A 22,256-nucleotide genomic window follows, 5' to 3' on the forward strand; every position below is an offset into this window, starting at 1 on the left:
ATAATATATCTATATTTATTATTTATTATAATATAATTCAATATAATGATATACTATAGTAATATTTATCATATATTATCATAATGTTGATATATAACAATTTAATATGTTAATATAGTATATTAATATTACTTATATTATTATAGTGTTAGTATATAATAATTTAATAATTTAATATTTTAAATTATTATATAGTATTTTATATATGTATATACACACACACATATAAATTTATTGCATGATATGCAACATCCACAAAGTTATCTCCAAGTGGAGCTCGCTTGTTAATGGGAAATGCTGAGGGTAGATTATTTTTTTTTCAGTTCGGTTTGCTTATGTGGTGGATCACTTTGATGTGTTTTCATAGATTGATCCACTCTTTCAGCCTCAGGAGGAAGCCTACAGGATGGCACTGAATGGCGGTTTTGATATGCCCTTGGATATTATTTTTGAGCATTTTACCTAGTATTTTTTCCACCAATGTTCGTAAGGGAAATTCGACTGAAATTCTTCCTTTGTTGAGTCGTTTGTCATTTAGGTGAAAGGGTGACAGTGGTGTCATGGAATCAGTTTGGTGATTTTCCTCCTGTTTCTCTTTTTTGGAGTAGGTTGAGAATTCTTTGCAAATCTGGTAGGAGTCTGTGTTCAAACAATCTGGCCCTGGGACTCTATCAGTGGGGAAACTTAATTACTGTTTGTGTCTCTTTAGGTGTTGTAGAGTTATTTACATAGTTTATCTTACCTGAATTTACCTGTGGTCAGTGTAATCAGTCTACACAATCATCCACTTTGTACAGAGCTTCTAATTTTGGAGACAGCTGGTTTTTGAAGTGAGACATAATGATTCTGTGACTTTCATCAGTGTCCATTGATACGGCTCCCTGTTCATTTCTGATTTTGTTTTTTGGATGCTGTCTCTCCTCCTAGTATATTATCTGTCTGAGGGTTTGTCTGTTGGGTTGAAGTTCCCAAGGAACCAGTTCTTGTTTTTTTGATCTTTGTATTCTCTTTGTTTCTGATGGATCACTTTCACCCCAAGTCTGATCATTACTTCCTGTCTCCTCCTTTAATATGTATTTGTTTCTTTTTTATTTTAGAGATCTAGGGTGTGCTGGGAAGTTGCTAGTGTGGGGTCTCTCCGGTTTCTTTATGAAAGCACCCTGTTCTGCATTTGCATGTTCCTCTTAGCACTGCTTTTCTTAAGTCCCTTAAGTTTGGAGAAACTGTGCCTTCATTTTCATTACATTCTAGGAACTCTTTTTGTTTTTCATGTCTTGTCTGAACTGGTGGTTCTTCATTTGCAAGCTATTGAATTTCAATGAGTTTATACACTTTTTCTTATTGTTGATGTCCAGTTTTAATCCATGGTGATCTGAGAAGATCCAATGGTTAGCACCGTCTTTCTATATCTGTTGTGGCTTGTTTAGAGTTGGAGAACATGGTCAGTTTAGGATAAGGTTCCATGAGGTACTGGAAAGAGTGTGTAATTTTGTGTTTGTGTGAACTATTCTGTAGATATTAGTGAGGTCAAATTAATTGAACCACATGTTAGTTACATCATTTTTCCCTTAGTTTCTGTCTCAACGGCCTGCCCTTGGTGAGAGTACATTGATGTCACCTACTATTAATGTGTGAGTTTCAATGTGATATATAAGCTTCAGCATTATCTCTCACCAATGTTGCTGGTTTTGTCTTTGTATATAGACATCCAGAATCGAGATGACATTTTGGTGTATTTTTCCTCTGATGCATATGAAGAGTCCTTCCCCATCTCTTTTGATTACTTTTGCTAGAAAGTCCAATTTGCTGGATGTTAGAATGGCTACACCATCTTGTTTCTTGTGTCCATTTGCTTGGAAAACCTTTTCCAAGCGCTTTGTCTGAGGTTGTGTCTATCTCGGTTGCTGGATTGTGTTTCTTGAGTGCATCAGAAGGATGGATCCTGTTTTTAAATCTACTGTATTAGCCTGTGTCTTTTTACTATTGAGTAGAGGTCATTAATTCTTAAAGGTATTAATGAGAAGTGATATTTAGTTCATGCTATTTGGATGTTGCGGGAGTAGCTTTTTTTTTTTTTTTTGCTTGCATGTTTTATGTTTTTCGATTGGGATGTTTGAGTGTGTATGTGACTATTAGATCTGTTCTGTAGGGTGCATGGATTTTTTGTTTGCATGTTTTTGTTTTCTTTTTTTTGGTGGGGAGCTATAAAGTATGCATGTGAATATGAGATCCCTTCTGTAGGTTATGCTGTGCCATTAGTAATTTCTAGTGGGAGGCAGGGATGGTTCAATTCTGAAAATCCATCAATATAATCCACTATATAATGAAACTGAAAGAAAAAAATCACATGATAATCTCATTAGATACTGAAAAAGCTTGTAAAAATATTCCAATCCCCCTTCTTGTTGGAAGCATCAGAGAGATCAGGGATACCAATCCTATGCAGAAACTTAATAGAAGCAATGGACAGCAAGCCAGTACCCAACATTAACCTAAATGGAAAGAAATATAAAGGATTCCATTAAAGTCAAGGAAAATGTAAGGATGCTCACATGCCCTACTCAGTATAGTATTTGAAATTCTATCCAGGGTGAAAGCATTGTTCAAATTTGGTTCTGACATGGAGTATTGCCAAGGCCTGTGAGGTAGGAATGGCAAAGAGCTTTAGAAATCCAGGGGTATGGCCCACTCTTCATCACAGTCTCGTTGGACCTTGGTGAGTCATGAACCCAACTAGGACTTCATGCAAAGTAGTCACTCGGTTATTGCACTCATATCTATCTTAATCTAAGAAGTGCATGGACATACTCATGGAGCTTCCCATCACTCTGAGGGCAGCGCCACTGGTATTTGCAATAAGAGTGATCGAGGTCTCTTAGGGATTCCTTCTGGTGCACATCAGTGCTTCCATCATTGCCGGAGGAAATGTGGAATGGTCAGCGATGACCACAACCCTTAAAAAGCATTTGGAAATTAAAATTGTTTGTGAAGCTGGTTAAGATGTTTTCACTATTGAGTCTGATATAAAAAAAACAATTAATGGAACAATTTGAAGTTCAGAAATGCTGGGACCTTTTAAGGTAAGGGATCAAGAACAATGGTGGTACAGGATAATGGTGTGACTGTCACAAAGGCTGGGCTGTTGATGACTGATTTCTGACTGAGTTTTACCCTCAGTTTCCTGATTGATTTAATAAGGATTAACAATCACAGATGTGCATTCTGATCATTTAAAGCAGATATGACATTTTTATACAATTGTTGAGATTTTTGTTTTTTTAAAGATTCTTATGAGGGTAATTTTAAAGATAAATAATACAATACTTAACCATTGCTCTGTAAATTCAAATTGCTGCCTACAGTGAAGGGAAACCAACTGAAAAAAAGTACTTTGCTTACTCTTTGTTACTGTATAACAAATTGCTTACTTATGAAGTTATGTTGGCCTTGGGAGTAATTTGTTTTCTTTACATTAACTATGTAATATTTGTTCTCATACAGTGTTGGGTATTGCTTTTTGAGCATCAAGCACGAGAAGAAACTAGAACATGATCACATTTACAATTTTTCAGGGGTTGAAAGATTTCACTAGAATATCAAAGCTACTAGTTGTGGTTTGCCTTGAAGTTATCTGTATTTTGATGCTAATTCCACTGCCCCATGACAGCTGCCTAGTCATGTACTCAGAACTCAGGTGACTTCACCAGAACCAACTCCCATTGAATTTGTAAAGTACAGGTGATGGTCAGGTACAGGATAGAAGGAGGGCTGTCATTGGAGGAGAAGGAAGGATGGGTGAGAGAGATGTTTGAAGGAAGAGGAGGAGACTAGAGGAAAAAGAGAGACAGGAAGAGGACAGGGTGAGAAACCATGGCAGGTGAGTTTATGATTTTGCTCTGTGTATTTACAGGTTGTTATTAATGTTCCGAAGGGATGGATGGTAAAGTGCTTTGTATATTTAAGTGGGCAATTATATCTTATCAATTGGGTAACAATTTTTGTGTTGTGTGTCCTTCTATGTGAGGGTTTGAGTATAGAAAAATGTGTGGCGGCAAGGTACACTGGGCTGACAGGGAGTAGGGATGTGTTTTCACCAAGATATCTACCAGATATATTGGGACACTATGGTGCTTGTGATAGCAGGGTAAAAGACTAGTTTTCTTTTTTTCTTTCTTTTTTTTTTACAACAACAGATGGCAAAACAGGGTGATGGGCAAGAATCCAAGAGTAATCAAAAAAGTTGAGAGAACTTTTTATTTTCTAAGCAATATGACACCAGTGCCATATTAAGTCTTGACAACTTAAGGGCAGGAAATCACACAAAGAAATGGGGAAGCAGCCTGGGCTGACAGGCTGTTGGTCCGCTGCTGTGTGATAAATTAGGGCAGCTCAGAGAGTTAAGAGATTAAAGCTGCTTTTTAAAGAAAGTTGTTTAGAATGTCTTTCAGGATACTCATTTTCTTTTTAACATGGGCTTCACAGGAAATCCTAGTTACACAAGATACTTCTTTTTTTTACTATTAGTAACAAGTGATTAAGTTTGTTTTTATAAAGAAGAGAGTAGACAGATTACCTGAAATAGGTAGGGATTTTCATCTATTGTTCAGAACTTAGGGAAAATTAGTAACTACCAAGTACAGAGTTGTGATGAAATGTCTGTAACACCAAGGAGAGTGAATGCAGACATATATTTTAGAAGTTACTATGGGTAAAGAAAAATCTGTGGCTTTGGGAAGAGAGCATAACAGATTGAGATATATTGGGCAAAAGTCCTGGTTTAATGTGTTGCTTATTGATACTAGAATTGATAGAATGTATTTGGTTAGTTTTATGAATTACCATACTATATGGCTCGTTGATGACGGCTAGCGATAATTTGTGGTTACTTTTGATATTTACCACAATAAGAAGTTCAAATTCTCTTAACCTGGGCTCCACTAGGAACTTTGGGTTAATTTCCTGATATCACCGAGTACAGAGTGATATCAGGCTCAATGTTTATATAAATTCCTATTTTAAAAATTGTTTAATCTTCATGATGGGTGTGACTTTGAGTTTTAAGCTTATATTATTACCCTGAGAGAGAGTGCAAGATACAAGCTTTTCTGGTTTCAGACTAAGGAACAGAGTGTTTTGGGAGAAAGATTTTGTCCTTGTGTTTTTAAAAAATGTGATTAGGCTCTGGAAACATCACAGAGTCATACTGATCAGATTTGATAGCGGTATACCTCCTGAAAAAATATATTCAGGAGATCCAATCAAAATGATACCTCAATTCTAAATGTTTGCCTTGCAAGTTGAATTTTGCAGAGTGTACCTACTTGGAATCCTGGTCTCAATGACTTACAGCTGGGTTCAGTCAGGACATAACTGCTATCACATTTGTTTCATTCTCTCTACCCCCTATCTCAACACACTCAACACCATATACACCTTGAAGAAATTATGGAGGAGTTGTTCTCTCAATTCCCTGGAATTTGTGGGGCACGTCTGGAAAGGGTTATTCTAAAGTTGTTTTTATAAAGAATTTATAATTGGTTGAAATTTAGCAGGGAGGAATAAGATAGATTGAGTTATACAGTCAGAATCGCATTTGGTAACTAATCTTAATCTTATCTTTCTTTGGGTATAGAATTTATTTGACAAAAAAAATTTAAAAGTACAAGAGCCAGTCCTAATATTGTTGTCATTACAATCTTCTGAGTTGATTACACCTGTGAGTTAAGATTCAAATAGCAAAGTCATGGCTCTGACTTTGTAGAAGTACTTTCAAGACATATTAAGATATAAAGACAATAGTCCAGATATTCTTAGATAGATAGATGGTTATCAACGTCAGAAATTCACAAAATTTGAGATTTAAAGTTTTTATTTATCTTTAGTTGCTCCTAACTGTTCCCCTTTGGCAGATTTAATGAAGAATTTTAACATCTCTACCTCCAGATGAGGCAATATTTGTGGCTAGGCCGTCACTGGAAAAAACGACTGTTTCATCTGCAGATTAATACTATCCAGAAAAGGACAAATTATGCAGAGGATTTGACTGATAAACCTTGCCATTACAGGGTAACCAGCCCTTCCAAGTCTGCATTTCAAGAGGCTGTCAGTTGATCTTGGGACAGAAGGCTGAAGACTTAGGCTCACATGTTGCTAACAGCGGACTGTGCTAGTGGAGATTTGTCTCTACAACCTCTCAGTTCTAGAAGTCCTCTTAGGCATCCTATGTGTATAGATATTTGGTCATTCTCAGTTTTCTGACTGGGTTGGAGACTGATTATAGTCTCATTGCTTATCAGGTTGTATAACTCTGAATATACATATTTTATTGGATAGTTATCAGATAGTATACAAGCTAGCCAAGACATAATATAGATTTTAAGCCTTTCTGAAACTGGAATGAAAACTAAATGTTCTTTCTAACTGATATATTGATGGACTGGGTATTGAGTATATCATATGCTTTATAAATTGTAGAACGGTAATAATCTTACTCAAATGATATGTAAATGAAAAGGCTGTTTAACTGGACAAAAAGGGAGAAATATTGTTTACACTGAAGTTATCTGTATTTTGATGCTAATCCACTGCTCCAAGGACAGCTGCCTTGTACTGTACTCAGAGCATCTGTGACTTCCCTAGAACAACTTCCCAATTAAGTTTGTGAAGTACAAGTGAGGGGCAGGTACAGGATAGAAGGAGGCCTATCAATGGAAGAAAAGGAAGAAAGGGAAGGAAAGAAGTTTGAAGAAAGTAGAAGAGACTAGAGGAAAAGGAGAGAAATGAAGAGGAGAGGGTGAGAAGCCATGGCAGGTGAAGTTAAGATTCTGCTCTGTGTATTTACTGGTTGTTATTAATTTTCATTAGGTATGGATGGAACCAGGCTTGGTATGCTTAAGTGGGCAATTATATCTTACCAATTTGGTCAAAGATTATTGTGTTCTGTGTTCTTTTATGTGAGGTTTTGAGTGTAAGAACATCTGTGGCAGTAAGAGAAACTGGGCAGCTGAGGAGTGGAGTTGTATTCAAAGAGGATATATAGCAGAGACTTGGGAAACTACGGTGCCATTGTTAGTGGGGTAAAAGTCCACTTTTTTATTTTTATATTTTTGAAACAACACATTCGCTTCTGTATTTGACATGCTTTATGTGTGTCCCTTAGAAAATATCTCTATCTGGTTCCTGACAGAATGTGCTTCTTAGGTTCATCAATCTTATCTAGTTTTTGTGGCATATGTATATATATATATATATATATATATATATATATATATATATATATATATTCTTTTGGTGGTTCCTACAGCTATGAGATTAGATGGAATTTTAACATGGATTCTGAGCAGCTTCATCAAGAATGTAGAATTCACAAATCGCAATGCCAAATAGACTTGCTCCTGTTCTTATGAGCCTATTAAAGTTGAGGTTTCAGTGGACCTCAAGTTCTTCCCTCCCTGCCAATCCTCCTGTATGTTATCTTTGGCCTGAAGAAAGAATCATTTTAAAACGTACAAAACCCTGAAATCTCACCCTTGGAACACAAGAAGGTAGATATTACAGAAATGAAATCTAATGGGACTACAGAACCACACCCAATAGTCCATGATGTCCTTTGATTTACTCAGGCAGTTATTTTTTTTGCATAAAATAAAAATTGGGGAGTTTATTATTTTAAGTAGGTAGATTTACACCGTTAAATTCACTTCATATCTAGGACACCTTTGTTGCCAAAATCATTGCAAAAAAACTAGAATTAAAAAACAGAATATGGGGTTGGGGATTTAGCTCAGTGGTAGAGCGCTTGCCTAGCAAGCGCAAGGCCCTGGGTTTGGTCCCCAGCTCCGAAAAACAAAAAACAGAATATTTAGTACACATACAGGAATATCTAAAATGCCCCCTATCAAGGAATGAACAATTAGAGAATGAATACAAAATTCACTCAATTAAATGTCAGTAGAGAAAAAATGGCCTTTGTGAAACAGGAAAAACCTAGGAAATTGAACGGTCACAGGAATGGACCCGTGAAAGAGTTATTATCCAGAAGAATCTCCTACAACCCATGTTCCTAGATCTTTTCTACCCAATACAAGCCCCTTACTGACTTTCTCCATTCAGAGCCTGTAACCACTGATGAAGCAAAGAGAAGTTTCCAACTGTAGAGAGATGTAGTACATAAATGTCACCACTGCGTAACAGGAGACACTCCTGGAAAAGGCACACTTGAATCTGTCAATGTAAGAAAAGATATTTAGAGGTAACAGGCCATGACAGTTCTTAGTGACATCATCATTTGGCCCTCTCTGAAAAATTTCTTGTACCCTGGAGAGCACTAGCTTTTGGATGTCACAAGGAACTGAATCACAGATATTCCTGCAGTAGCTCTAGGGATTACTAAATGGCCTCTATTTCAGTGCAAAAAGCTATTTGGGAGCGAGAACAAAGGGGATGTACATAACAGAGATGGGGAGAAGGAAGGTGGCCTTCTGTTTTAGTTTAAAAAAATGAAGAAATATGTGGTCAAGAAACATGGGACAGCACAGTGAGTGCTGTGTAGGGCTTGTGAGGTTTCACTGAACACATAGCTTTGATCTGAGTCTTCCACATATGGGATGCAGGAAGTGGGAGCCTCTCAGTAGCATCTGGATTTCCTTGCTTGTTATGGTTCCTGGAAGTCAGAGATTTTTTTATCATTAATTTCATTATTCCAAAAGCCAGGTGTTGGGACAGGAAGTTTTTTTTTTTTTTCTGAGAGCTCATGGCTTTTATTTTTTCCCCCAGAAAGAAAATGTCCTAAGGAGGAAGGGAAAGACAAGTGTTGTATCCTCAGCTCATACTAAACTCCTCCATGCTTTGGATTCCTATAGTGCAGTTTCTGTCTGACACTGATATCTGGGAGAGAGAAGTGCTTCTAGTTGAGACTTCATCATCTCAGTCTTTCCACTAGTGTTATGCTGACTACCATTCCCTCACAATGTCCCTCTAGATTTCTGAATCAATATGTCTGATTACCTTGCAGTTTTATTTACTTTTATTTTTTTCATTTTTTTTTAATCTTAAACTAATTTTAATGCTTTTTGGATATTTCTATATCTACATTTTAAATGTTATTTCCTTTCCAACTTTCCTCTTCATAAGAGACCTAAATGTACCCCTTCCTATACATTTAAACCCCTCTTACTGCCCCTTGACATTTCCTTGAACTGGGAGTCACACCTAGGAAGGAACAAGGGGCCTCTCCTTTTTTTAACATTCATTTCTTTATTCCAAAAGTCGGGTGTTGGGAAGAGTACAGTTGTTTTTCTGAGAGCTCATGGCTTTCATTCTTTTTGCCCAGGAGAAAAAGTTCCTAAGGAAGGAGGGATGACATGTATGTGTCCTCAGTTCAGTGTAAACTCCTTCTTGCTTTGGATTCGTATACTGGACTTTGTTTCTGACACTGACATCTGGGACAGAGATGTGCAGCGATTTGAGACTTCATCATCTCAGTCTTTCCATTAGTATTACTCTGATTACCATTCCCTTAGAGGTACCCTTTAGATTTCTGCGTCAATATGTATGATTCATTGACAGTTTTCTTTTCTTTTCTTCTACTTCTTTTTTTTTTTCCTTTGGAGCTGGGGACCGAACCCAGGGCCTTGCGATCGCTAGGCAAGCGCTCTACCGCTGAGCTAAATCCCCAACCCCTTTTTTCTTTTACTTCTATCTTTTGTTTTTTTTTTTTTATTTTTTAGCAATTTTATTGATTTTTAATTGGATACTTCTATACTTACATTATAAATGTAATTTCCTTTCCCAGTTTCCTGTCCATAAGAGCCCTAAACTGTCCACCTCCCCTTTTTCTATAACTCCGCTTACTGCCTCTTAACATTCCGTTGAACTGGGAATCAAACCTAGGGAGGACTTAGGGCCTCTTCTTCCATTGGTGCTCACCAAGGCCATCTTCTGCTACATATGCAGTTGGAGCCATTGGTCTGTCCATGTGCAGTCTTTGAATATTGATTTAGTACCAAAAAGGTTTCGTTCATTGGCATTGTTCTTATGGGGATTAAAGCCCCATTCAGCTCTTGTAATCCTTTCTCAACATTTACCAACAAGAAGTCCATTTTCAGTTCATAGGTTTCCCACTGTATCATTTACTTCTGTATTTCACATACTCTAGGTGTGTCTCTCAGGAAAGTCTATATCCGGTTCCTGGCAGAATTCACTTCTTAGCTTCATCAATTTTATATCGTTTTGGTGGCAGATGTATATATACTTATACTTTTGGTGGCTCCTACAGCTAGGTAGTTAGGTAGAATGTTAACAGAATCTGCCCAACTAGGTCAAGAATGTAGAATTCACAAATGACAATGTCAAATAGACTCCCTCCAGTATTATGAACATATTCAATTTCAGGTTTGACTAGTAATCATGCCATTCTTATCCGTGCCTATCCTCCAGTATCTAAGGTTTCTACTAAAGAAAGAACAATGGTAAAACATCCAAATCCCTCAAGTCTGGCTATGGGAACGCAGGAAGATAGGTAATGCAGAATTTATATCAAATGGGACTAGAGAACCAAATTCTATAGTCCATGTTGCCCTTTGCTTTGCTGATGTATGGTAATTTTTAGATACAATAAGCATTTAGGAGTTTATTAATTGAAGTGAGTACACAGTATTCACAACATTATGGTCACTCTATAGCTGGGCACACTTTGTTGCCAAAATCATTGCAGAAAATGGAATTGGAAAACAGAATTTTTGAGTACACATTCAGGAATATTTATGAAGTCCCCTGTCAAGGAAAGTAAAATACAATATTCATTTAATTAAAGGTCTGTAGGGAAAATACTGGCCTTTGTGACACATGGATAACCAAGAAAATTGAACTTTATCTCACAGGAATGAACCTGGGAATAAAAATATTATCTAGAAGAATCTCCTACACTAGATGTTCCTAAATATTTTCTACCCATGACAAGCCCCTGACTAATGCAACAAGCCCCAGCATGTAACCACTAATAAAGCAAAGAGAAGTCTCTAGCTTTAGAGAGATGGAGTATGTAAAGGTTTCCACTGTGTCAGAGGAGACATACAGTGGAATCAGTACCATCGAACCTGGTCAATGTAAGGAAAGCTGTTTAACAGGTAAGCATTGGCACTTCTCAATGACATATTCATTAGGCCCTCCCTGAAACATCTCTTGTAACCTGGAAAGCTCTAGGTTCTGTGATGTCACAAGTGTTGTCATGACTGCAACTCCCTGTCAGATATCCCTTCAGTACCTCTAGTGTTTACTAATTCAACTCTAATTCAGAGTAAACAGCCATTTGGGACTGAAAACAAAGAGGATGAAGAGATCAGAGATGGGGAGAAGGAAGCCTTCTTTCTTGGTATAAAAAAAAGGAAGATATACATGGTCCTTGGGAAAGCTCATTGAGTTCTTGGTACAGATTGAGTGGGAATGCAGAAGAGATAGACTTGATGTGAGCCTTCCATAAATGGGTAACAGATGCTGGGAGCCTCCAAAATCATCTGGATTTCCCTTTTATTATGGTTGTTGGAAGTCAGAGAATTTATACCATTCATTTCTTTATTTCAAAAGACAAGTGTTGGGAAGGACACGGTTGTTTTCCTGAGAGCTCATAGCCTTTATTCTTTTTGACAAAAAGAATGTGTCCTAAGGAAAAAGGGATGGACAATTATTGTGTGCTCAGCTCAGAGTAAACTCCACCATGCTTTGGATACCTATGCTGCTATTTGTGTCTGACACTGATATCTGGGAGCGAGAAGAGCTTCTGTTTGAGGCTTCATCCTGTCACTCTTTCCACTAGTATTACTCTGAATACCACTTTATATTTCCGAGTCAATAGATGTGATTCGTTGTCAGTTTTCTTTTATATTTTTCATTTTTTTCACTCTTTAGCAAATTTTTTTGTTTTTTTGTAACTGGATGTTTCTATATTTAAATTTAACATATTATTTCCTTTCCCAGATTCCTGCCCATAAGGTCCAAACCAGTTCCCTTCCCCTTCTTCTCTAACCCCCTTTTCTGCCAATTGATATTCCCTTGAACTTCGAGACAAACCTAGGGAGGACAAAGGGCTTCTACTCCCATAGTGCCCAACAAAGATGGGGAGAAGGAACACGGCCTTCTGCCTAGGTATAAAATTAAGGGAGAAATATGTGGTCCTTGGAATGCTAAGTGAGTACTTCATATGGGTTGAGTGGAGTAACTTAAGAGATAGCCTTGATCTGAGTCTTTCCCATATGGGAATCAGGAGCTGAGAGCCTCTCAGAAGAATCTGGACTTCCTTGTTCTTATGGTTCCTGGAAGTCAGAGAGTTTATAACTTTCATTTCTTTCTTCCAAATGCCAAGTGTTGGGAAGGGCACAATTGTTTTCCTGCAAGCTAATGGCCTTTATTCTTTTTGTCCAAAAGAAAAAGGTCCTACGGAATAAGGGAAAGACAAGTATTGTGTCCCTAGCTTAGAGGAAATTCCTCCATGCCTTGGATTTCAATAGTGCAGTTTGTATCTGACTCTGATGTTTGGGAGAGAGAAGTGCTTCTAGTTGAGATTTCATCATCTCTGTCTTCCCACTAGTATTACTTTGAATTAGATTCCCAAGTCAATAGGTGTGATTAGTTGACTGTTTTCATATCTTTATATCTTTCCTTTATTTATTTTTTAGCAAATTTTAGTGCTTTTATTTAAACTTGATGTTTCTATATTTACGTGTAAAATATTATTTTCTTTCTAATTTTCCTTCCTATAAGATCTCTACCTATTCACTACCCCTGCTTTAACCACACTTTCTGCCACTTGACAATCCCTAGAACTAGAAGACAATCCTAGGTTGGATCAAGGGCTTCTCCTTCCTTTTGGGTCCATCAAGGCCATCCTCTGCTACATATCCATTTAGAGCATTTGGTCTGTCCATGTAAAGTGTTTGAATATTGGTCTAGTACCAGGAAATTCTGGTTCATTGGCAATAAGAACAATAAAGTTGCTCTTATGGTGTTGAAAGCACCTTCAACTCTTGTAATCCTTTCTCAAAATCTACCAACAAGAGTTCGGTTTTCAGTTTACTGAATTGCAACTAGCATTCACTTCTATATTTGACATGGTCTAGCTGTGTCTCTCAGGATGAATCTACATCCGGTTCCTGGTATAATGCACTTCTTAGCTTCATCAATCTCATCTAGTTTTGGTGGCTGATATCTATATCTTTATCTATATCTATCTCTATCTCTATATCTATATCTGTAACTATCTATCTATCTCTATCTCTATCTCTATCTCTATCTCTATCTCTATCTCTGTCTCTGTCTCTGTCTCTGTCTCTATCTCTATCTATCTCTATCATCTATATCTATATCTATATCTATCTATCTCTATCTCTATCTCTATCTCTATATCTATATCTATATCTACATTACATCTACACCTACATCTACATCTACATCTACATACATATACATACATATATATATATATATATATATACATACATATATATATATATATATACACACACACACACACACACACACACACACACACACACTTTTGGTGACTCCTAAGTATGAAGTTAGATGTAATTTTAACATGGATTCGGGGGAACTAGGTCAAGAAGGTAGAATCCACAAATGGCATTGCAAAATAGACTCTTTCCTGTTCTTATGAACCTATTTAAGTTGAGGTTTCACTGGTTCAGAAGCCATTCTTCTTTCTCCCCATCCTCCTCTATCTTATGTTGGGCCTTAAGAAAGAAACATGGTAAAACATCCTAAGCCCTTAAATCTTGGCCTGAGACACTGGAATGTGGATATTGAAGCTGATATCAAAGTGACTAGAGAAGAGAATTCTATGCTCCATGTAGTCCTCTTCTTTACTGATATCTGGAAATTTTGGATAAAATAGGATTTCGGAGTTTATCATTTGATGTCGGTACACCATATTTACACTGTTATACTCAGTATATAGCTGTGCACCTTACTTGAGAAATCATTGCAAAAAATGGAAGTGGAAATCAGAATTTTTGAGTACACATTCAGGAACTTTTATAAAATCACCTATCAAGGAATATACAGTAAGAAGTGAAATACAATATTCATTCAACTAAAGGTCTGTAGGGAAAATACTGGCCTTTGGGAGACAGAGAAATCCTAGAATTTGAACTGTATTTCACAGTAATGAACCTTGGAATAAAATGTTTTCTAGAAGAATCTCCTACACTCCATGTTCCTAAATCTTTTTTACCGATGCCAAGTCCCTGAACAAATTTCACCATTCAGAGCATGTAACCACTAATGAAGCAAAGAGAAGTTTGTAGCTTTAGAGAGATGGAGTTTGTAAAGGTTTCCACTGTGTCACAGGAAACACTCCTGGAAAGGGCACCCTTGTATCTGGTTCATGTAAGGAAAGTTGTTTAGCAGGTAGGCTATGGCAGGTGTCGTGAAATCATCATTAGGCCCTCCTTGAAAAATCTATTTCTTTTTTTTCTCGGAGCTGGGGACCGAACCCAGGGCCTTGCGCTTCCTGAAAAATCTATTTCTAACCTGAAGAGTCATAGCCTCTTCTGTGATGTCACAAGTGTTGTCGTGTCTGCAAATGCCTCTCAGATATTCCTTCAGGACTTCTAGGGTTAAATAATTGGCCTGTAATTCAGAGTAAACAGCCATTTGACAGGGATAACAAAGAGTTTGGAAAGATCCGAGAACGGGAGAAGGAAGTTGGTCTTCTGTCTTGATATTAAAAAAAAAGGAAGAAATACATCGTCCTTGGGAAAGCTCTGTGAGTCCTTGGTACAGATTGAGTGGGATTGCTGAAGACATAACCTTGATCTGAGCCTTCCACATATAGGAATCTAGAGCTGCGAGCCTCTCAGAAACATCTGGACTTCTCAGTTCTTATGGCTCCTGGAAGTCAGAGATTTTATATCATTTATTTCTTTATTCCAAAAGTCAAGTGTTTGGAAGGTCACTGAGAGCTCATGGCATTCATTCTTTTTGTCAATTATAAAAAGGTCCTAAATAAGAAAGGAAAGATAAGTATTGTGTCCTCTGCTCAGAGTGAACTCCTCCGTGCTTTGGATACCAATAGTGCAGTTTGTGTCTTACACTAATATCTGGGAGAGAAGTGCTTCTAGTTGAGACTTCATCTCAGTCCTTCCACTAGTATTTCCACTGACTAACACTTTAGATTTCTGAGTCAAATGGTGAGATAAGCTTGCAGTTTTCCTTTCTTTTATTTCTTTCATTTTTATTTGTTCATTTATTTATTTATTTATTTATTTATTTATTTTTATTTTTTGCAAATCTCTCAAATCTCATCCTGGGTGACGATGTAGATTAGACACATTGGATGAAATCAAGAATTGAAAAACTCTCCTGGGGAAGAAAGTGGTAAGGAAATCACATTTATGTATCATAAATGCAGTGCCAAGAGCAACATTCAGACTAGTCTGGGGGGGTGCTGCCTTCATCAGAGACCTCACACTTTAGTGGAGTATGATTCAGTAATCAACGGGGAAGGGAAAACTATGGTTGATATTGTTCTAGTAGATCTCATAATATTAAAAAGTGTTTCTTCCAGATCATTGAATGATTATTGTAAAAAAACTCCCGGAATGAACTTATGAGACCCACCATCAGCCTGTGAAATAATGTGTGAGAGAAGAAATCTGTGTCTCTCCAGGGACAAACTGTTGCTTTCAAACGAACAGTAAAGTGTCCATTCTATGAATGTTACATAGATATACACACATTATAGCAGGATGGATACAGAGTTTCTTCAGGTCCATGAATGAGGTATTCAGCAGTTGACGTGGCTCAGCAATTAAGGTAATTTTTGCCAACTCTTGAGACCTGAGCTCCTTCACTAGGAACCTCATGATTGAAGGAAAGAACAAACCTCAGTCAACTTGTCTCAGATTTTTATGTAGTTCGGGTTTCCAGGTCTTGATCCTCAGAAGGAAGGACATCTTGTTTTCCAATTCTTGTTTATCCTATAATCCTTCTCTCTGATGCACTCATGCAAATAAATTACTGTGCATTTCATTGATAGGTTACTATTCCTATTTTAATTCTGTTGCCAAGAGCTATAGAAAATAAGAAGCACTGTATCAAAGCATCTCGTGAAAATCAGACTAAAAGAATGTGGCCATTGGAAATTTGTAACTGAGCTGAAACTCTTACTTGAGACAAACTGCTGTACAAGGTCTTCTCTAGATACCTGGTGTAGTAGTTGGTTTTCCAAAACAGATACTAAAGGATGAATCCCTCTGTACAGAGGAATCAGATTAGTCACAATTATCACAGACTATGGACCACATAATTTAACAATGGCTGACTGTTTGTAAAGTCCTAGAATCTATTAGTTTATAAGTCCAAAAGGCTAGATGTCTCATCTGGTCATTGGTATATGGATAAATCTTCAGTATGCAGGTTCTAATGTCTGTAAGGGTTTGGTAGCATTGTGAGTGCAAACATGAAAAAGTAAAAATTCTTTCTTCCATGTTTTCTATGTGGATTCAAATAGAATGCATGGTTAAGAATACATTGGGATTGCCATGCTCAAACAGACCAGTATCTTCAACTGAACATTCTTTTCTGGGAAGCTGCAACCTGTAAGCATGGCTCAGGTGTAGGTGAACTGCAAGATCTAGTCTGGGAAGGCAGTCCTGTTCATCAATCCCACCAGCCCCTATTACAGAAATACCCAAGACTTCCTCAATCAACTCCTTTTCATAAATAGTCTTCTGGGATTTGAAGACATTACAGCCACTAACAACACAGATGTGTCAAGATTACTTACAACAGCTCACTGGAGTGAGAAAAGTTCCTTGGGCCTTTATAGGTAGAGAAAGACTGCATAGGCAGATACAGTGATCTAATCTCCCTCCAAAGGAATGAGGAGATGATGATGTGGCTGAAGCAAATTGCAGCTCTGCAGTTATAAAAGGGGTGGCAGTAAAAGCCCATGGCGACAGCAGACATTCAGACATGCTGAAGCCATGCTGAGAGATGATGTTCATCACAGATGATGTCATTATTTTCTTATGATTGGGATATTCAAGAAATTGGCTTTTATTCTATTCCTCAGTGCAAAAAATCGGTTTCTGTTTGCCTCAAAACATTAGGTAGGGAAACTTAAGGTACAACAGATGTTTGATTATCCAGCCTTCTTGTGCTGACATGTCTGTACCTCTAAGTCCATGTTTCACAATCCAGTGCGTTTAAATCTCCAGGGAATCAGTTACTGTTTCTCTACACATGCTGGTCTGCTGAAGTCATTTTACAGATGTCCACTTCCTAGTAATTATTAAAGCAATGAATATTGTGAAGTTGTTTATGATCTACACACAGGCCTTTCATGCCCCAAGCATGTACAATCCCACTTCTGCATTTGCAGCTCTCAGCAAGTGTTCTCAACCTATCCATCCAAGAACCCAGAGAAGTCCACACTTGTCTGAGGATGCTGATTGAAAAACAGTTGAATAGTTTAGCATAGTTGTTCTTCACTGTACACATATTAAGACAGACAGCAGAGCATATGATGCATTCAGCTGTTTGTAGTGTTTAATTGACAATAAAGTCCCAAACAGTTGTGAGTTGATTCTGTCAGAGTACCAGCAAAGTCAAATATGAAATGCAAAATTTCAGAACTCACCTTCCAATGCTGTTTGTGAAAGAAGTTGTTTGCAAAACACTGTCCTAATAATTTTATTCCATTCTAACTTTGATATTTTGCTTTGATGTCTTGAAGTGACATTTAATTATCACTGAAATGCAGGTCCCCTCTATGGTCTCCAGTGAGAAGGATTCATTCCTCAAAAGGATGTATCTGCAGATGCCTGAAAAAATAAATATAAAGAATAGATCTTGATTAAGTTTTAGGTTAAAGATGCAACATCCTACTCCAAAGATCCATATAAGAAGTACATTTGACATTGACCTTATATTATGTAGAAATTTTTCACATATTCCCTCTATCGTTGTGGTTTAAATGATCTCAGATGAATAGTTGACAACCAAGAATAGCCTTTAGAATCATTTTACCTTCTTCACTAATAGTTTTGAGCAAATGGAACACTAAAAGATGACAAAGAAGAAATGGTTATAATCAAAAGATACATGTGGGTCACCTTTAACTCTCATGGTCAAGGTGACTTTGGACATGCTCATTATGGTCATGGATTGGTCTCATAAGACTCTGCAGAAGGTTGTTTCTACTCCCTCAGTGTAAGCTCCAGGAAGACCAAGCTACCAGAGTTGATCAGGTTCCCTTAGAATGCACTTGAAAGCCACATACGCTGAGAAACTTTTGATGTGCTTTAGCTCCATTGTCATGTTTTTTTAAGCCTCTAACAAAAAGCAAGGTGTCCTTTTTACTCTCTTCTCATCACTTCTAAATCTGCCCTAGCTCAATTGCGCAGTTGACATAAGCATAGCTCAGCACCCCAAATATGCTCTCATCTTACTGTGTTTCTAATATTCTGGCTGCTACACCAATGGTCACTCCATACTAGATCACACTCGACTGGTAGCTCTTACTCCATCTGAAGTATTAAATCCTTTCTCCACCCTTGTGTCTACTAGCCTGCCTCCAGGAATACTATATATCCACAGAACTGGTTGTCCAAGAGCATCTTTATTGAACTATACAGACTCAGTTTGGAAACAGGACCTTCAGTGTTCGCAGGAAGATTTCCGATCTAAGAATTAAAACGAGACCATACAAGACTCAATCCATGTTCTGGTTTTGGGAGGGAGATAGGGCAGTTAGAATTTCAAAGTTTAAATTCAAATAATTATATATATATATGTATATATATATGTATATATATATATATATATATATATATTATTAATTCTGTCAGGATAAAAGGATCAAAAAGAGTGAAAATGGGTAACATTAATGGCAAAAGAAAAAAACCCTAGTACTGCAAACAATGTGGACGTGTTAGAACGACTGGGCTCTTTCCAGCCATCTGAATTTGTACTAGAAATTCTTTTGACCACTTCTTGATCTCTGCATGTAGAAAAGAACAAAAAGAAAACAAAACAAAATAGAAAATCACCAAAATGAAACAAAAAGCAAAAGCAAAAGTGAATCAACCACATTCCTAAAAGAAGAGCACCGAGTGAAGATTGCTTGTGGTCCCTATTTTTAACTAAAACCACAAGCCACGTATTGCTTTCAATGCAAAAATTATTCATTATTTTATTTGAAATTTCTCTGTGGGTCAAAGAAACAAGGTTTATATGCTGCAACAACAGGAAACAGAATCAAATCACACTGTAGAGTTCACCACTGATATTACTATGGTGACTGTGGGCATTGCGGAGAATACTGGTGTTTGACAATGGGTCTTGTGGTTTTCTATATGCTGGTAATATCTATGACTCTGAAAGGAGTTAGAGTCATCACCAAATCATCACTAAATGAACTCCTCCTTTTCTTTGGAGCACAAGATATGGCAAACAGTTGACAGACTATGATTTGTATTTTGGACCTAGGCTCTGTAGTAAAGCTAAGGCTTCTGATGTAAAATCCTCCACCAAAACACTGGGTTTTCAATGGTGCTGCCAGCCAAAAACCATGTCCTGATTCTACCCTTCAATCTCCAGAAGAGGTTTCAAAATGTCAAATTTAACAATATTTTATTTGTGGCTCTGTCTTGTTGTCACATTTTATTTTAAATAAAGTGTGATTTCTGGCCTAATTCCTTCTAATTTTTTCCTCACATAGAACTTCACTTTTGACCTCAAATTCAATTCCTTTTATCTTTCCTTGGCTAAGTTTTCGACTTTCCTTTTATGGCTTTCTGTGATTGCTTATTTTGGCTGTCTAAATGATGCATTATTGAGCAACTGACTCGATCATAATGGTTTACGGGCATCAGTATTTTGCATTTTCTTGATGGCTAGTTGATGTATGGGGAGGAGTCAGAGTAGTGGGTAGGTTCCTAGACCAGGTGTTCTTGGCTCAGGCCTTCTAGGAGTAGAACTTACGACTTGAAGGCTCTGGATTCCTAAAGAAGACACCCAGTTTCAGGAATATCTAATGAATTTTTGGCAGAGAGCCAGGAATTGTCAAGCATGCAGCTGGTCTCCTCTGAGCTCCTTAATTTCATTCTGAATGAGGAAAAATACCAATAAGAGCCATAGGGATAAAAGCTTTGACTATCACGGTAGAGTACAGAATTTTATCTCCAGAGAATTCCTGTACATGCCATTGGAATTTTGTGACAAGAATGGAGAAAGAGCTACTGCCCTGGACATGCATCAAGGTCTGTGACTCTTTGTCTTGAACATACATGATTAAGGCTTGGTGTCCTAAAAACTATGGACTCCAGGACTTACCTGCATCCCATCAGATATGAACTGAAAATGTCCTCCATTTCTTCATGTCTTGGCCAGATTTTGTTGCTAAGGGCCAGGGGGACTGCAGAAGGGTGTCAGGCATATGTCTCACAATCATGGTTGGGAGAAAGAAAATAGCTAATAGGTCCAGCTTGAAGAGAGCTTTCCTCCTCTTTCAGTGCTACCAAGCATCTATAGATTTCCCCTTTCGTCAAGCTTCATTGTGTGTCTCAGCATTTTCTCTCAACTGTCTTGGCCATTAATATGCATATTCCCTGTTATTTATCTACAGGGTATGCTGGGAAGGCATCATTCCAACCTTCTACCATCAGTGAGCAAGTTGGAGAAATTGACAAATGAGCTCCAGAAGATGACCTGTGAGTTGGGTAAACTCCCAGGAGTGCTGACCCATTGCACCAACAGCATTTGGACAAAAGATAGCCATTATGCCCACTTCCTTGTTGACTGTCCTGACCCCTCTGTTTTAACCTCAGTTTTCTCACACCACAGAAAAAACACAACTCTAATGTCCTCATGTACAAACTAATTTTCTTATGTGCCTCTCAGAGGCAGGATATGAAGAAAGGATAGAAGTGTGATAAGAAGCTATTTAATTTCTCAGAAAAGCAGAATCTGTGTTTGAATAACAGGCTTGGTGTATGGCAAGTAATGTGTGAGCTCTCATCAGGGATTTTGATAGACAGAGAATGCATTTCCTGTCCTCAGAGGAATACTAAAAGCTGGTCAGCTACAGAAGCACAGTAACTCAAACTTAGATAAGTAAACATTTATTTATTTACTTTAAAGATTTATTTGATTTGATTTGTAAGATTATTCTGTATCTGTCAAGCACAACAGAAGTGGGCTTCAGATGCCATTATACATGGTTGTATTACACGATATTTTTTCTGGGAATTAAACTCATGACCTATGGAAAAGCAGTCAGTGCTCTTTTTTTCTTCTTTTTTTTTTTCGGAGCTGGGGACCGAACCCAGGGCCTTGCGTTTACTAGGCAAGCGCTCTACCGCTGACCTAAATCCCCAACCCAGCAGTCAGTGCTCTTAAATGATGAGTCATCTTACCAGCCTAAATTACTGTTGGTAGTGATGGTGATTTTATTGATGATGATGATGTTATTGATGATGATGGCGATGATGATGATGATGATGATTATTATACTTATTATTATTATACTGAAACTCTAAATGGATCAAGACTTAACCTCCTCCAATGCTCTTCCCTCTCTCCTGTCTCAAGAAGAACCTACAATAAGGAAGACACCATCAGAGCTGCCTATCCTTCCCAACACTAAATAAAGGAAATATTTTCTTTGACTTGGTTATGGAGATTTAATTGTTGACTGGGCTCATAACTTCAGACCTGAAGCCAGGTAGACTACGGAAGTGGGAGCTCCTATTGGAGGAATTTGCTTATCTTGGAGTAACTGGGAAATAGTGGGCAAGCATAAGATGTTGGTCCACCTCCTTATCCCTTGTTGAGAATGAAGTCTCCTGGGAACTGGTTAAGCAGGGTAAGCAGGCAAAGGTAAAAGTCAATCCATTAGGTATACAGGGGGAGCATTTCATTGACTAAGCTGAATGTATCTCCTGTCCACTATGTTCTAATCCCATGCAAGGAAAGTTTTGTTGATTTTGTCTATCCTGTGGCCCAGCAAGTGTTTTTCACATTCTGTGTGCAGTTTCTTCACTGATATGAATCTTGTGAGAATGGAGGAAGTCAAGGAAGACACAGAAAACAACATTCTACATTCTAGAAGATCAAGGCCTTCTCAAAAAAAAAAATCCTTGTATCTATGAATTTAGCAGTGAGGTAAATTGCATTCAACCTCTGGTCATTCAGCTGATATCTGGTACACAGGCCTATTGACTAACTGTTATTCCATGGGG

General features: G+C 37.6%; 1 long non-coding RNA gene across 1 annotated transcript; it reads left to right on the forward strand.

Moving 5' to 3' along the window:
* Positions 1–11,241: 11,241 nt before the first annotated feature.
* On the forward strand, positions 11,242–21,646 carry LOC147997964 (uncharacterized). The gene is made up of 3 exons (XR_015647416.1): positions 11,242–11,371; positions 20,642–20,726; positions 21,610–21,646. It is a non-coding gene; the product is annotated as an uncharacterized LOC147997964 (long non-coding RNA).
* The last annotated feature ends 610 nt before the right edge of the window (positions 21,647–22,256 follow it).

The sequence above is a fragment of the Rattus norvegicus genome, chromosome Y (assembly GCF_021556685.1).
Source record: "Rattus norvegicus strain SHRSP/BbbUtx chromosome Y, alternate assembly SHRSP_T2T, whole genome shotgun sequence".
Classification (NCBI taxonomy): domain Eukaryota; kingdom Metazoa; phylum Chordata; class Mammalia; order Rodentia; family Muridae; genus Rattus; species Rattus norvegicus.